At 42.1% G+C, this 17,215-nt stretch overlaps 1 protein-coding gene across 1 annotated transcript in view; it reads right to left on the bottom strand.

Moving 5' to 3' along the window:
• The window catches only part of LOC141166836 (nodal homolog 2-A-like), an 85,111-nt gene that overhangs the window by 3,600 nt on the left and 64,296 nt on the right, over nucleotides 1-17,215 (bottom strand). The window lies entirely within an intron of this gene.

The raw sequence follows: 17,215 nt of genomic DNA on the forward strand, positions 1-17,215 counted from the left end.
TGCTGATTGAACAACTTTCAGATGTGCTGATCGAACAACTTTCGGACTAACTATCTCACTAACTATCTCACTTGTCTTCCTGATACACCACCAGCCGATGTGTCAGTTGTTGGCCTTCTCATAAAAAAACACAGAAGCGCTTGGCCAAACGAGTGCTCCCGTGGTGCCTGAGATGTCTGACAGCCAAAAGATTGCAAAGCATCGTTTGGCCAACAGCCATCTAATGTATATGGCTAGCTGAAGGCCCCTTTACACGTCAGATGAACTTGGGCCGGCAAAAATAACTAGTTGGTTGGAAGATCAATCGTTCACCAATGGACTAAAATACACCTACTTCAATCCAGTGCTTATCATTGGATATAAAATTCCTTCATACCTGACCCGTGTTTTCAACGATAATGAACATTCATTGTTTGGTAATTGGTCAAAATGAACAATAGTTCGTTGTACCAAAACAGTATAAACAATGGTTTGCTATGGTCGAAACCAAATTTTCTATGTATAATATGTATAGGCACCTTTAGAAGGTACACTAGTACACTGATGGGCTATTAAGGGGTTCATGCACATTAGACGATCATCCACCAATTCCAAAAATTTGAGCGAGACCACGTAGAAATTATGATGGCAGATGTTGGAGGAATGACTGATTGGGCAAGTTGGATTTTAACATGTCCAAACCTTTGTGCTCATCAAAGATAAGTTGTGTCAGAGATTTCTTGTAGCGGCTTACTCCCCTCTCCCTCCAATCTAAGTATTCAGATGTGTTGGTGCAATTAGGAGGAATAGCTGTTGTCATATAAGTGTTCAGCCAAGAGGTATTTAAGGTGTTGAACTAAAGAATTCAGCGTTGAAATTCAACATGCCCAACCTTCTTAATTTTCTCATCATTTGTCAAAGGAGAGTCAAAAGGCCCCCATACACATTAGATGGCCTGTTGGCTATAGTCCCAACTAAATAGATGGGTTTTGACAAAATAGCTACATAACATGGAGCTGTACGGAGACAGCATATGGTGACACATGACGTTCATATGACTAAAATGGCCATACACATTAGATGGATGTTGGCTGAAAACCACTGATAATAGCTGAACTGCTATGATCTAAGGAATATAGGAGACCAGAAAACCCTCTGATTTGTATGAGCACTATGGAATCAATGACGCTATATAAATAAATAATAATAATAATGTCTTGACTTTCCCTTTACAGCAGACGTGAGGAGAAAGAAGGATTATACATATTAGATGAATGTTGGCTCAAACCATGTATTTCCCCCGGGATGACGATCTAATATGAACAGTTGGTGTTTTCACTTTGACCTGATGTCGGCTAAGAAGGATTGTACACATTAGATGAATATTTTCTAAAATCATCAATTTCAGTAGGGCCACCAAACCATATAAGGTTTATAGGCTCTTCTCCATCTACACCTTTGGCCTGGGACAGCTCATAGAGTCTCATGGCTTTCATTATCACCTCTATGCTGATGACACACAGATCTACCTCTCTGGACCCGATATCACCTCCTTACTAACCAAAATCCCACAATGTCTGTCTGCTATTTCATCCTTCTTCTCTGCTAGATTTCTAAAACTTAACATGGACAAAACAGAATTCATCATCTTTACGCCATCTCATTCACCCCCCCCAACTGACCTATCTATCAACGTCACTGGCTGTCCACTCTCCCCAGTCCATCAAGTTCACTGCCTTGGGGTAACCCTGGACTCTGAACTCTCCTTCAAACCACATATCCAAGCCCTTTCCACTTCCTGCCGACTCCAATTCAAAAATATCTCCCGGATCTGCACATTCCTCAACCATGAATCTGCAAAAACACTAGTGCACGCCCTCATCATCTCCCGCCTTGACTACTGCAACCTCCTGCTCTGTGGCCTCCCTTCCAACACTCTTGCTCCCCTCCAATCCATCCTAAACTCGGCTGCCCGACTAATCCACCTGTCCCCCACTATTCCCTGGCCTCTCCTCTCTGTCAATCTCTTCACTGGCTCCCCATTGCTCAGAGACTCCAGTTCAAAACCCTAACCGTGACATACAAAGCCATTCACAACCTATCTCCTCCATATATCTCTGACCTAGTCTCCCATTACATACCTGCACGCAACCTCCGATCCTCACAAGATCTCCTTCTCTACTCCCCTCTTATCTGCTCCTCCCACAATCGCTTACAGGATTTCTCCCGTGCTTCCCCCCTACTCTGGAACTCTCTACCCCAACAAGTCAGACTCTCGCCTACCGTGGAAACTTTCAAAAGGAGCCTGAAGACCCACCTCTTCCGACAAGCCTACAACCTGCAGTAACCACCGCTCCACCATACCACTGCACGACCAGCTCTACCCTCACCTACTGTATCCTCACCCATCCCTTGTAGATTGTGAGCCCTCGCGGGCAGGGACCTCGCTCCTCCTGTACCAGTCGCTGTCACATTGTATTCAAGATTATTGTAATTGTTCTTGTATGTATACCCCTTTTTCACATGTAAAGTGCCATGGAATAAATGGCGCTATAATAATAAATAATAATAATAATAATAATAAATAGGGAATAACAGATAATTTGGTATGTATGGTTGTGTTTTCACTTTCCGCTCAGGAAATTGGGGAAAAAAATGGGTTATATACAATAGATGAATGGTGGCTGAAGCCAGTGATTTCAGTGGAAATAGCCGACCATCTAAGATGTATGAGAGTGTCCTGATGTTTCCCTGTGAGAAGTATTGATTCTGGAATATATCCATAATACTTTGCCATAAGAGCCAGAGACTAAAGATGGCCATATACAATAGATGAATGTTGGCCAAAACCGCCAAATTTAGCAATACCAGACTAAGATCTAAGTATGGAAGGACCAGCCAACCATCTGGTCAGAGCAGATATCTGAGGAAAGAAGGGTTGTACACATTAGATAAATTTTGGCTGAAGCCACCAATTTCAGTGAGACCAGACGACTATTTGATGCATTTGGGGGTGTCCCTACTTTTCCCTGTTTGCAGGTATTGGGGGCTAAGACAAGTTGTACAGATCAGATGAATGTTGGCTGAAAACACCGATTTCAGCTGTACTGATAAATCATCCAAGGTGTATAGTGGGAGCAATCAACCACCTGATATCTATGGAGGTGCGTCCTACTTTTCTGGTGGAGAATGTTGCGAAAATTAGGGTTAACCACTAACGTGTCCATCTTCTCATCTCTAAACAAAATATCCACCTTATCTACAGTAATTGCTTTTTTCACCTCATTTATTTTTACTTTGTGTAGTCAATAGCAACTTTCTCTCTTAGATATCTAAAAATTTACTAAGGTGGGTGATCATTGTAAGATGGTGTTCAGTAGAATTTAAGGACCATTTACACTGACCTATAATTGGAACAAGTTTTCCTAAAAACACTTATTCCCAATATTCGACCTGTGTTACAGGCCAGCAGTCACCCGACAAACAAGCATAATTAATTTTAAGCTTGCTTCAAAATCATCGCTCTCAGCAGCACATTGTCCTGTGTAAATTGGACATGTGCTGTTGAGATCAATAATACTTTATGCACACAGAACGATAAAAGTGTGGCCTGCCTGTCTAAATAGGTTAATAAATGATCACCGATTGATTTAAACTTAGCCAATTGGAGGTTGTGTAATGGCCAGCAATCACCTGACAAATGAGAAAAAAAAATTTTAATCTTGCTTCAAAAACATTGTTCTCGGCAGCACATAGTCCTGTGTAATCCGGAGATGTGCTGCAGAGAACAATGATACTATATTCACACAGAACGATTGTAGGAACTATTGCTCTATGTGCATGGAAGTGTAGTGGGTCGGTCTAAAATAGGCTAATAAATGACCACCGATCGGCTTATGTGTAGCCAATTGGCGTTTGTTTAACGGCCACGATAGAGTTGCCTCAATGCAGCCTAAAACGACGTTGTGAAGTTAGGTTCCTCAGACTTGACCAATTTCTGCTGCTGTGACTGATTGACTGATTTAATATCCAAGTTGATGTGGATGCAATCAGGTAATCCGAATATCTGTCCAGATTTTCCATCATTAAAATATTCATTTAGGGAAAATAACGTGAGGAGTAGGACTGGTGTCATGTAGTTATGATGTGCTGCGCTACTGTTCTACTTAGTAATTGTTGATGTAAGTCCTGTTGATTGATGCATTAATTGGAATTAAGGTGTTGACACACTGTTGTGGCAATTTATCAGCTAATTTGTGATTTGTGACCAATAATCTGTGTTAAGTATTTGTGATATTTGATTATTTAATGGCTACAAAGCCTTTTATCACCTAATTATTTACTCCTTTACAAGCTAGTAGTTATACTAGTAAGGCCCCAATACAAATTAGACTAATGTTGGCTTAAGCTGCCGATATCGACAGGTTTGTCCTAAGGTCTAATGTGTATGGGGGAGCCGGCCGACTGATAGTCAGGAGAGATGCCAATGAGGGATGTCCGATTTTGGACTGCCGTTCACATTGATAAGCCACAGGTCAATGTCTCAGTCGGTGGCATTCTCATAGAGAACACAGGCACGCTTGGTCGAACGAGGGTCCTATGTGTGGGAAAATCGGCCAATAGACATCTAAAACGTAAGGCCAGCCTTAGGATATAATTTTTGGCCCACATCAGACTTTCTGTGACTATTGTTCCTTGCCTAGTATGCTTGTCTTGAGCAGTAGGCAGTTGCCCACATGATCAAGATGGTGGAAATCAATGGAAGGTCCACACCATTATATGCTTTCACTGCTACAATTCAAGCTGATCATTCAAAAGTAGAAACTTTGGTGGTGGACCTCCACTTTGATCATGTTACAGTGAAACCCTGTGACGTGATCAGGAACCAAACCTTTTGTGTGCAGATACCCAGAAACCAGTGAAACATTTCAGGGCTGTCTGACCATATTTCCTGTTATACTCAGTACACAGGCTAAAGTTCTAGCATATATTGAGTATGCCTGTACAATACAGATAGAAATAAAAAAAAAAAACGGAATTATTATTATTATTTATTATTATAGCGCCATTTATTCCATGGTGCTTTACATGTGAAAAGGGGTATACATAATAAAAAACAAGTACAATAATCTTAAACAATACAAATACAAATACAGGAGGAGAGAAGACCCTGACCACGAGAACTCACAGTCTACAAGGGATGGGTGAGGATACAGTAGGTGAGGGTAGAGCTGGTTGTGCAGAGGTATGGTTGACCGAGGGTTACTGCAGGTTGTAGGTTTGTTGGAAGAGGTAGGTCATCAGGTTCCTTTTGAAGGTTTCCATGGTAGGCGGGGGTCTGAAATGTTGGGGTAGAGAGTTCCAGAGTAGGGGGGATGCACGGGAGAAATCTTGTATGCGATTGTGGGAAGAGGAGATAAGAGGGGAGTATAGAAGGAGATCTTGTGAGGATCGGAGGTTGTGTGTAGGTATGTACCAGGAGACTAGGTCACAGATGTATGGAGGAGACAAGTTGTGGATGGCTTTGTATGCGATGGTTAGGGTTTTGAACTCAAGTCTCTGGGCAATGGGGAGCCAGTGAAGAGATTGACAGAGGGGAGAGGCCGTGGAATAGCAGGGGGATAGGTGGATTAGTTGGGCAGCAGAGTTTAGGATAGATTGGAGAGGTGCGAGGGTCTTAGAAGGGAGGCCACAGAGCAGGAGGTTGCAGTAGTCGAGGCGGGAGATGATGAGGGCATGCACTAGGGTTTTTCAGATTGGTTGGAGTCGGCAGGAAGTGGAAAGGGCTTGGATATGTGGTTTGAAGGAGAGATCAGAGTCAAGGATTACTCCGAGGCAGCGAACTTGTGGGACTGGGGAGAGTGGGCAGCCATTGACTTTGAAGGATGGGTCAGATGGGGGGGGCTGAGTGAGATGCGGGAAAGATGATGAATTTTGTTTTGTCCATGTTAAGTTTTAATCTAGCAGAGAAGAAGGATGAAATATTGTGGGATTCTGGTTAGTAAGGAGGTGATATCAGGTCCAGAGTGGTAGATCTGTGTGCCATCAGCATAGAGGTGATACTGGAAGCTGTGGGACTCTATGAGCTGTCCCAGGCCTAAGCTGTAGATGGAGAAGAGCAGAGGTCCTTGAACTGAACCTTGGGGGACACCGACAGATAGGGGGCGAGATGGGGAGGTGGTGTGTGGGTGGGAGACGCTGAATGTCCGGTCTGTTAGATATGAGGAGATCCAGGATAGGGCCAAGTCGGTGATGCCGAGAGATGAGAGAATCTGTAGTAAGAGGGAATGGTCCACTGTGTCAAAAGCAGAGGACAGGTCCAGGAGGAGGAAGACAAAGTAGTGTCGCTTGTATTAAAAAATTTCGGTGGGATTTCAGGAAAAAAAGTATATTAAATAATAAAAATGATTTGGATCACCCATATAATAAATGATGCTCCATGCATTTATCGCTGAGGATGGTGAGAATAATGTAGTGAAAAAGGTGCAGGTGACCTACGCATTTTACCTTTGGTATTGCAAAGAGTGAAATATGCAATGACATCTGCAGGGTAAATTGAGCATTGGTCAATTTACATTACAGATATTTTTACAGAGTGTGTATGAAAATTTTCTTATAACCAACAGAGTATTGTCATTAAAGGGGTTGAGAAAATCCCATTTTAATATTTAACGCAACCAACCAGTTACTGCCATATACTGCCCTCACTGCCCCTCTATAGCGGAAATGTTGTATTATATGTCAGCCATTCAAATGAATAGCTGATCATGTAATACATAGACATTCTGGGTCCTTCACAGCAAGAGCCCCTTTTTAGCTCATCGCGGCAGTTACATTAATGACATCCATTTTTCCATATGACGCATAATCAAATGAGCTGTCTGCGCGAGACAACCTTTGTAATATTTGTAATTTTTAAAGATGATGAATAATTAATAAACTTAATAATAATTGTCTTGTTTCCTCCATATGCAGATCAACCTGCATATGGTCCATCGGTGCTTGTTAACAGGCCAAGATCGGACTATACAGAGGCATCTGACGTCCATAAAACTTCATTGTACTTTTTTTTTTTAACAGGACACCACTGTATTAAATAATGCAGCGCTATTCCATATAGCAAACCCTGAAATATATCATCATACAGAAGTCAAATTGTCCTCCAGCAAGGTCTATGGATATGTTTCATGGATGTTCCAGGAGCCTTCCAGTTCCCGGCGTAACTGCAAACATTCACTAGTATCACAGTGTAAAAAGCAGCATGATTATTTGGACATTTTTTCCTGACAAATATCAGAGATAAATGTTGGTAACTATTGGAACGTTGTTTGAAACAAGCGACAGATTTTGGCTCCATCGATAGGAGGCCAGAATATGGTCACAGATCGACGCAAAAAACAATTTGTAACGTTCATCCTGAACGATAGCCATCACAGACCAGCCTTGAACGACCCCTGAAATGTCCAGTGTAGGACCCTCTTAACACTTCCTTGGTGTAGTTCCTCTCTAAAGGATTCAGAGAAGAATTGTACGATTCCATACAATATCCAATTAATGCTCTTTAGGAGACAATGTACAATGGCTGCGAGTACATAAATACAATACCTGTCTGTAAAGATACAAAACAGGATCTTCATTCCCCTTCTTTCCGCTTTTTACATTTTTTGTATGCTAATGTTCCCAGCTTTCACATGTGCCATTCCATTTTAGACAAAACAGAAACTTAGGCCAGTTGTCAAAACACCCAGGATGTTTACTGAAGAGTCCTGCAAGAGGAGCAAGAGAGAAAAAGAGGGGCAATCCACAAACCTAATGAGATAATGAGCTTTTAATAACCCAAGTACAGATACAAGCAGCTGCTCATAGATACCAGCCAAAGGTATATGTGCATACAGTCTATATATACAGTACAGACCAAAAGTTTGGACACACCTTCTCATTTATAGATTTTTCTGTATTTTCATGACTATGAAAATTGTACATTCACACAGAAGGCATCAAAACTATGAATTAACACATGTGGAATTATATACTTAACAAAAAAGTGTGAATCAACTGAAAATATGTCTTATATTCTAGGTTCTTCTTTGTTGTTCAGCGTTGTTGACTGCTTTGCACACTCTTGGCATTCTCTTGATGAGCTTCAAGAGGTAGTCACCGGAAATGGTCTTCCAACAATCTTGAAGGAGTTTCCAGAGATGCTTAGCACTTGTTGGCCCTTTTGCCTTCACTCTGCAGTCCAGCTCACCCCAAACCATCTCGATTGGGTTCAGGTCTGGTGACTGTGGAGGCCAGGTCATCTGGCGTAGCACCCCATCACTCTGTTTCTTGGTCAAATAGCCCTTACACCGCCTGGAGGTGTGTTTGGGGTCATTGTCCTGTTGAAAAATAAATGATGGTCCCACTAAACGCAAACTGGATGGAATAGCATGCCGCTGCAAGATGCTGTGGTAGCCATGCTGGTTCAGTATGCCTTCAATTTTGAATAAATCCCCAACAGTGTCACCAGCAAAGCACCCCCACACCATCACATCTCCTCCTCCATGCTTCATGGTGGGAACCAGGCATGTAGAGTCCATCCGTTCACCTTTTCTGATCCGCACAAAGGCACGGTGGTTGGAACCAAAGATCTCAAATTTGGACTCATCAGACCAAAGCACAGATTTCCACTGGTCTAATGTCCATTCTTTAGCCCAATCAAGTCTTTTCTGCTTGTTGCCTGTCCTTAGCAGTGGTTTCCTAGCAGCTATTTTACCATGAAGGCCTGCTGCACAAAGTCTCCTCTTAACTGTTGTTGTAGAGATGTGTCTGCTGCTAGAACTCTGTGTGGCATTGACCTGGTCTCTAATCTGAGCTGCTGTTAACCTGCGATTTCTGAGGCTGGTGACTCGGATAAACTTATCCTCAGAAGCAGAGGTGACTCTTGGTCTTCCTTTCCTGGGGCAGTCCTCATGTGAGCCAGTTTCTTTGTAGCGCTTGATGGTTTTGGCAACTGCACTTGGGGACACTTTCAAAGTTTGCCCAATTTTTTGGACTGACTGACCTTCATTTCTTAAAGCAATGATGGCCATTCGTTTTTCTTTACTTAGCTGCTTTTTCTTGCCATAATACAAATTCTAACAGTCTATTCAGTAGGACTATCAGCTGTGTATCCATCAGACTTCTGCACAACACAACTGATGGTCCCAACCCCATTTATAAGGCAAGAAATCCCACTTATTAAACCTGACAGGGCACACCTGTGAAGTGAAGACCATTTTCGGTGACTACCTCTTGAAGCTCATCAAGAGAATGCCAAGAGTGTGCATCAAAGCAAAAGGTGGCTACTTTGAAGAACCTAGAATATAAGACATATTTTCAGTTGTTTCACACTTTTTTGTTAAGTATATAATTCCACATGTGGTAATTCATAGTTTTGATGCCTTCAGTGTGAATGTACAATTTTCATATTCATGAAAATACAGAAAAATCTTTAAATGAGGTGTGTCCAAACTTTTGGTCTGTACTGTATATGTATTGGAAAACACAGTAGCACCAATCCGCAATCCTCCGAACCACCCCAAATTCGAGTAGCAAAAAGGATGGAGACGGCACATCCTTCAATAAAACTTAGAGAAATATTTATTCCATGCCCAAAGTATGCAACGCTTTAGCTCTAACTTGAGAAAGGATCCACTTTTGCTGCATGAAAATAACAAGACGCACATCTAAGGCTAAGCTCACGTGTCCAGTAACCATATTCTGTATAAAAGAAAAATAGGGGTTTGCTACCGTGTTAGCCACTTGAAAAAAGATTGCTCTCAGTGGGAAAAACAAGATAATCTTGTAGTTATGATACCTTTTAATAGCTACCAAAAATAAAATAAATGATGTTACAAGGCAAGCTTTTGAGACATCTTAGGTCTCTTCCTCAGGCATGATATGAAAACCATGGTATAACTATACCATGCCTGAGGAAGAGACCTAAGATGTCTCGAAAGCTTGCCTTGTTACATAATTTATTTTATTTTTGTTAGCTATTAAAAGGTATCATAACTACAAGATTATCTTGTTTTTCCCACTGAGAGCAATCCATCCTCTGTATGAAACGGATCCATCAACAATCCATTATCTTAGCAGGACAAAAAAGTTGCGCAGACACAACTTTTTTGCCCGGCTCAAAAAACTGTTCATATCTGGATCTGTTTTTTTTTATTGTTGAATTCCATGGAACATGGACCTGTTAAATAGCCATCTATTCTTATTCCATTCGAGTCAATAAGCAACAAATGATTCCTTTTCGAATATAAGTAAAACGGATGACTATTTGATGGATCCGTTATCCATAGACTTCAATGTTAAAAAAGTGGATCCAGTTGCGATCAGTTTTTTTTAACTGGACAAAAAAGTTGTACCTGCGCAACTTTTTTTGTCCTGCTTAGATAATGGATTGCTGATGGATCTGTTTCAAACATATGATTATTGGACATGTGAACTTAGCCTTAATCATTGATTTTAGGTTTTCATTCAGTGCCATTGGCCCCTGGTCTCTAACATCTGGCCCCTCGCAGCCTGGTCGTATAATGGGACACCACCGTTGTCAGAGCTCATTCAGACATCAGGGATTTTTCTTGTGCGCAAAAAAAACGGTCCGAGTTTCATCAGTACTTTTGATTTGAGTGCCATCAGAGTTTAGTCAGTTTTTACCATCACAGTTTCATCAGATTTTCGCATATAAATAGATAAAAAGATGGAGGTTTCTCAAGTTTCTATCAAACAGTCTGTGAAAAACAGACAGCACAAGGATGGCATCTAAGTGCTGTCCAATTTTTCTTCACGGGCCCACAAACTTGCGAGTTTGATTTTTGACTCAGATCAAAATCAGACATGCCTCCGGACCACTCACTCCGCAAAAATACACGGACATGTGAACAGCCCTATAATAGGTACGAGTTCTACCTGTGAAAAACTGACACCTGAATGAGTTTTAACAAGACAGTTCCTGACATTGCTTCCTTTCTAAATCTTCCTCTTTCGCCTGTGAGTGATATTATTGAGAAGTGGAAAGAACTGCAGAAACTCAGCCATGAAATGGAGACCCCGTAATGTTACAGAACGAGGGGCTGAGTGCTGAGGAGCAGAGGGTAGAAAAGTCACTAACGTTCTGCTGACTCCATAACTGCAGAGTCCAGACCTCCTCAGGTGTGAACATTACCACAAACACTGCTCTTCCGCCGGGAACTTCATGGCCGAGCAGCTGCATGCAGCCTTACATCACCGAGCACAATGCTGAGTGTCGGATGGAGTGGTATAAAGCTGCCAACACTGGACTCTGGAAGAAACGTGTTCTGTAGAGTGATGGATCACAGATCACGGATCTATGACAGTAGACAATATTTACTGAATGGTGGCACGACTTTCCCCAAAGTACAGAGACAGACGACGAGTGGTGGTTTGCAAGCTCTTGCTGAATGAGGCTTTTGCCACATCCTTAGCAGTTTTTGGTCGTTCAGCTTTCAGTTGATTGGCAACAGAACCTGTTTCTCAGAATTTGTCAGAAACTTTGACAACTACCCTGTGATGCGTCACACACTTACCATTTCAAAAACTGAAGTTAAATCCATGGTGGAGACATTCAAGATGGCTGTCATGTTAGTGACATGACCTAACGTATTTCCCCATAGCATTTTTGCCACACCTTGTGTCTCTTAAATTGGATCACCGCGTGTTGGACCATCCATCTCGATGGATGAACAATCTGTAGGAAGCCTAGATAGGTCCACCACGGTCTTCTATACCGTTATCTTGATTGTATCAAGCCATTGAGTTGTTGTTCTTCCTCTTCACCTTGTTCCTTCTATTTTTCCGACCATGATGTCCTTCTCCAGTGATTGCTCTTTTCATATGATGATTCCAAAGTAGACAAGTCGTAGCTTGGTGATCCTTGCTTCGGGTGACATGTCTGGCTTGATTTGTTCCAAAATTGATTTGTTTGTTCTTCTTGCCATCCTTGGTATTGATAGCATCCTTCGCCAGCACCACATTTCAAAGACAATTATTCTTCCTTAGTCTTCTTTCTTTATTGTCCAGGTTTCACATTCATATGTTACTACACAAAAGACCAGACTACTGTATGTACGAGCTGTGTCTTCGTCGCCAGTGAAATGTCCCTCAATTTGAAGACCTTGTCCATTGACTTCATTGTTGATTTGCCCATAGCGATTTTCCAGTTGACTTCCTGTATATACTGTATATATTTTCATGTATCATAAAAAATGCTCTAATTATTCTCAAGAGATAAGAAATTACACTTAAAGTATTACATTAACTATGCAATATTCACCGAAATGCCCAACAGATCAACATCAGGGGTCTGAGTCCTGAGACCCCCACTGATCACTCAAACACTTGTCTGATGTGTGCTGTTTAGGAAGCAGGAGCTCACTGCTAAATACATATATTTACGGTATGTAAAAACAAAAAAAAAAGTACACAGATTTGGTCTCGTTGCATCTGGAATGACCCAATCTATAAAATTTTCACACTTTTTAACCCCTACAAGGAAGACTAAAAAAAATAATAAAAAAAATGTCAAATACTGTGTTTTTTCATCATAACGCCAAACAAAAGATAGGATAAAAAGTCATATATAAAGTGGCATCCATCTTGTTGCACAAAAAAACAAGCCCCACATTACGTGATTCAGAAAAAAACCCTGATGGAGGATTCACCATAATGAGGCAGATGGAGTCACTTTGGACTATGCTCAGGTGGTGTCCATCTTTTTAGGCATGCATAAAAAAGCGACATGACTCGCTCTCCCCCCCAAAAAATCCAATGAAACCTGCTCTCCAAATCCAAATGCCCCCCTCTCTGCTGAGCCCCACAGTTTGCCTAAACTGCATAGTCTTACAGATGACGTTGTGCCAGCCCTGGCAAATAAAATGCTGCGCTGGAGATGCTGAGTCCCTCGAATCGATCGGCTCATCTCTAGTTCTGAATCATTATTGTCTGATGTTCTTAGTGCCTAAGGATAGCTCATTAATACTAAAGTAGTGGACAACCTCTTTAAGTTAGGAAACCCTGGAACGGTTAAAAGAAGTTACATAAGATGTGCACAGCAATGTCGTTTTGACATTGCTGTATATTAGGCTCATTTTATAGGGTGCTTTTGCTGCACTTTTTCAGGTAGATTCCGTACCGAATCCGGCTGAAAATACGCCTTGTGCACATATCCTAAGGGTACGCGCTTATCTTAGGGGTACGTGCTTATCCTTATCGTACATGCTTATCCTAAGGGTACGTGCCCACGATCAGGAAGAGCAGCTTTTTGGAAGCAACGTATTTTCACTAAGTTCTACATTACAAGCAAAGTGGATGGGATTTATAGAAATCCCATGCCCACTGTGCTTTTTTTTAATGATGCGCAAACTCACCGGTGGTGCGGGTTTACGAACCGCAACATGTTAATTTCTGTAGTGGACGCTGCATATTTTCCTCATAGACCGTCATTAGATGCTGTAAATCCGCACAGTTACCTAAACACATGATTTTAATTAGAACGCAGCGTTTTGGACACAGCAAAAGTACGCTGCGTACAAAACGCTACTATTCCTGATAATGGGCACGTACCCTAACAGAGGTTTCCTTCAGGATCTGCTTAAAAAAAGTGATAAGTGCTATGGGCCTGATTCAGTAAGTCTGGATGAGGGGACATGCTGGAGTCAGACACTTCTGATTCATGAAGAGTCATACGCCTCTTCATGAGTCAGGAGCGCCGTACAAATGGCATACACCACTGTGCGGCTCGCCACAAATCCTACTCCAGTCCCTGGGGTAGTGCTTAATTGTTGTGTGGTAATCTACCCAATATTCACCTTGCCATTTTCTTTCTTTACCAACCATGTACAGATGCTGTGGTTAAAACTAATACTGGATTTCCGCTCCGTAAAATAGAAATTACATATTTTAGATGCAAATTTGGCATGTGTAAGAGACAATTAGAGGGGTATTCCCATCTCCAAGATCCTATCCCAATTTGTAGTAGGTGTAATAATAATAATATTAGCAAATACCTCCAATTAGAAATGTAGTATAGTTCTTCTGATTCCCATCTCCAATATCTTATCCCAATTTGTAGTAGGTGTAATAATAATAATATTAGCAAATACCTCCAATTGGAAATGTAGTATAGTTCTTCTGATTCGCTATGTCACATATCACATGTGCAGGGCATTGCAGTAGCTTAGATATCCATGGTTACAAGCACTAACAACTAACTAACTGTTACTATATGAGTGCTCGTAACCATGGATACCTAAGCTACTGCAATGCCCTGCACATGGGGTAAGCAACATAGCGAATCAGCAGAACTATACTACATTTCTAATTGGAAATATTTGCTAATATTATTATTATTACACCTACTACATATTAGGATAGGATCTTAGAGATGCGAATGCCCATTCAATGGATTGATTTTGGAGGTAAATATATTATGAGGTGAAAAAATTGAGATTTTTTTCTTCTTGCTTCTGACCATTTTCACTTGGTCAGCTTCTGCTGCTGCTTTCAGAAGTAAGTGCATAAGTCTATTCGTCAGTGGGGTACTAGGACCCAGACACCACACCGTTGGGCTGGATACAGTCCATTTATTGACCACAATGCCTGAATGACCCCAGGTCTCCCAATTCAAACTTATAGCCTCATAGCTCATATGGAGCTGTAAGTTGGGGTCGGAAGACTTGGGAGTCAGTTGGGGATTGCGGACCATATATGTATGGTGAAATAAACCCAGCTGAAATCTGTATAACACATTAAAAATATTTTTTAAATATGATTCATATATGATGTGAAAAAAATTTCGATTTTTTTCTTCTTGCTTCTGACCATTTTCACTTGGTCAGCTTCTGCTATTGCTTTCAGAAGTAAATGCATAAGTCTATTCATCAGTGGGGTACTAGGACCCAGACACCACACCGTTGGGCGGGATACAGTCCATTTATTGACCACAATGCCTGAATAACCCCAGGTCTCCCAATCCAAACTTATAGCCTCATAGCATTGCTGAGCGTAGATGGAAAAGGTCCCACTCCAATGAGCACTTCATCGCATTCAAACAGTCCCTCACTACTTTCAAGTCCACACTCACTGCTGCAAAACAAACATACTTCTCATCTCTCATATCCTCCCTGTCACACCACCCCAAACAACTATTCAACACCTTCAATTCTCTCCTCCGTCCCCCAGCGCCTCCTCCCTCTCCTCTCAGCGGAAGACTTTGCCTCATTCTTCAAGCTGAAGATTGACACCATCAGACAAAGCTTTTGACTAAAATCCCCCCAGCCCCTCCACACACCTACTCAATCCTCCTCCTCCAAAACCAGCTACTCCACCATTAGAGACGATCAAGATTCCTCTTTACTCTCCAAATCATACCTCACCACCTGTGAACTTGACCCAATCCCGTCCCACCTCATCCCTAACCTCACCACAGTCTTCATCCCAACCCTAACCCACCTTTTCAGCCTGTCACTAACAACTGGTGTCTTCCCCTCATGCTTCAAACATGCCTCGATCACACCCATCCTCAAAAAGCCATCCCTCGACCCATTCTCTCTGTTTAGCTATTGCCCCATATCACTCCTCGCCTACGCCTCAAAACTTCTGGAACAACATGTCCACTTTGAACTGTCCTCCCACCTCTCTTCTTGCTCTCTCTTTGACCGCCTCCAATCAGGCTTCCGACCTCGCCATTCTACTGAAACTGCCCTGACTAAAGTCACCAACGACCTACTAACCGCCAAATACAAGCAACACTACTCTGTCCTTCTCTTCCTAGACCTGTCATCTGCCTTTGACACAGTGGACCTTACTACAGATTCTCTCATCTCTTGGCATCACAGACTTGGCCCTATCTTGGATCTCCTCATATTTAACAGACAGGACACTCAGTGTCTCCCACTCACACACCACCTCCTCATCTCGCCCCCTATCTGTTGGTGTCCCCCAAGGTTCAGTCCTAGGACTCCTGCTCTTCTCCATCTACACCTTTGGCCTGGGACAACTCATAGAGTCTCACGGTTTTCCGTACCACCTCTATGCTGACGACACACACATCTACCTCTCTGGACCCGATAGCTCCTCCCTACTAACCAAAATCCCACAGTGTCTGTCCCCTATCTCATCCTTCTTCTCTGACAGATTTCTAAAACTTAACATGGATAAAACAGAACTCATCGCCTTTCCACCATCTCATTCACCCCCCCCAACTGACCTATCTATCAACGTCAATGGCTGTTCACTCTTCCCAGTCCCACAAGCTCGCTGCCTTGGGGTAACCCTGGACAATGATCTCTCCTTCAAACCACATATCCAAGCCCTTTCTACTTCCTGCCAACTCCAACTCAAAAATAACTCCCAGATCCGCACATTCCTCAACCACAAATCTGCAAAAACAATAGTGCACGCCCTTATCATCTCCCGCCTCGAATACTGCAACCTCCTGCTTTGTGGCCTCCCCTCTAACACTCTCGCACCCCTCCAATCTATCCTAAACTCGGCTGCCCGACTAATCCACCTGTCCCCACGCTATTCCTCGTCCTCTCCTCTCTGTCAATTCCTTCACTGGCTCCCCATTGGCCAGAGACTCCAGTTCAAAACCCTAACCATGGCATACAAAAACATTCACAACCTGTCTCCTTCTTATATCTGTGACCTAGTCTCCCGGTACATACCTGCACGCAACCTCCGATCCTCACAAGATCTCCTGCTCTACTCCCCTCTTATCTTCTCTTCCCACAATCGCATACAAGATTTCTCTCGTGCGTCCCCCCTACTCTGGAACTTTCTACCCCAACATATCAGACTCTCGCCTACCATGGAAACCTTCAAAAAGAACCTGAAGACCCAACTCTTCTGACAAGCCTACAACCTGCAGTAACCATTGCTTCAAATGTATCATCAGTTTGCTCAGTGTTTAATTAATTTGATGCATCTTTGACTATCACACTTTTTCCTAGATCTGTTTTTCTACTACTTATGATACCAGCGCGACATTTTGAAACCTATTTGAATTGCTAATTATATCCACTTCCATGACCAATTTTGAAAGTGGCCAAAGCAGCTTAAAATCACAAAAAAATACATTTTTTGTGCAAGAATTTTTTTTTTCTGGCACCAGTGACCAGGAAATTGGCAAAAAATCCTTTATAAAAAATCTCAACTGATTATTTTCAAGCAACTTTAAAAGTTGTAG

The sequence above is a fragment of the Phyllobates terribilis genome, unplaced genomic scaffold, assembly GCF_046119375.1.
Source record: "Phyllobates terribilis strain yellow unplaced genomic scaffold, ASM4611937v1 Scaffold_11__3_contigs__length_659146591, whole genome shotgun sequence".
Classification (NCBI taxonomy): Eukaryota; Metazoa; Chordata; class Amphibia; order Anura; family Dendrobatidae; genus Phyllobates; species Phyllobates terribilis.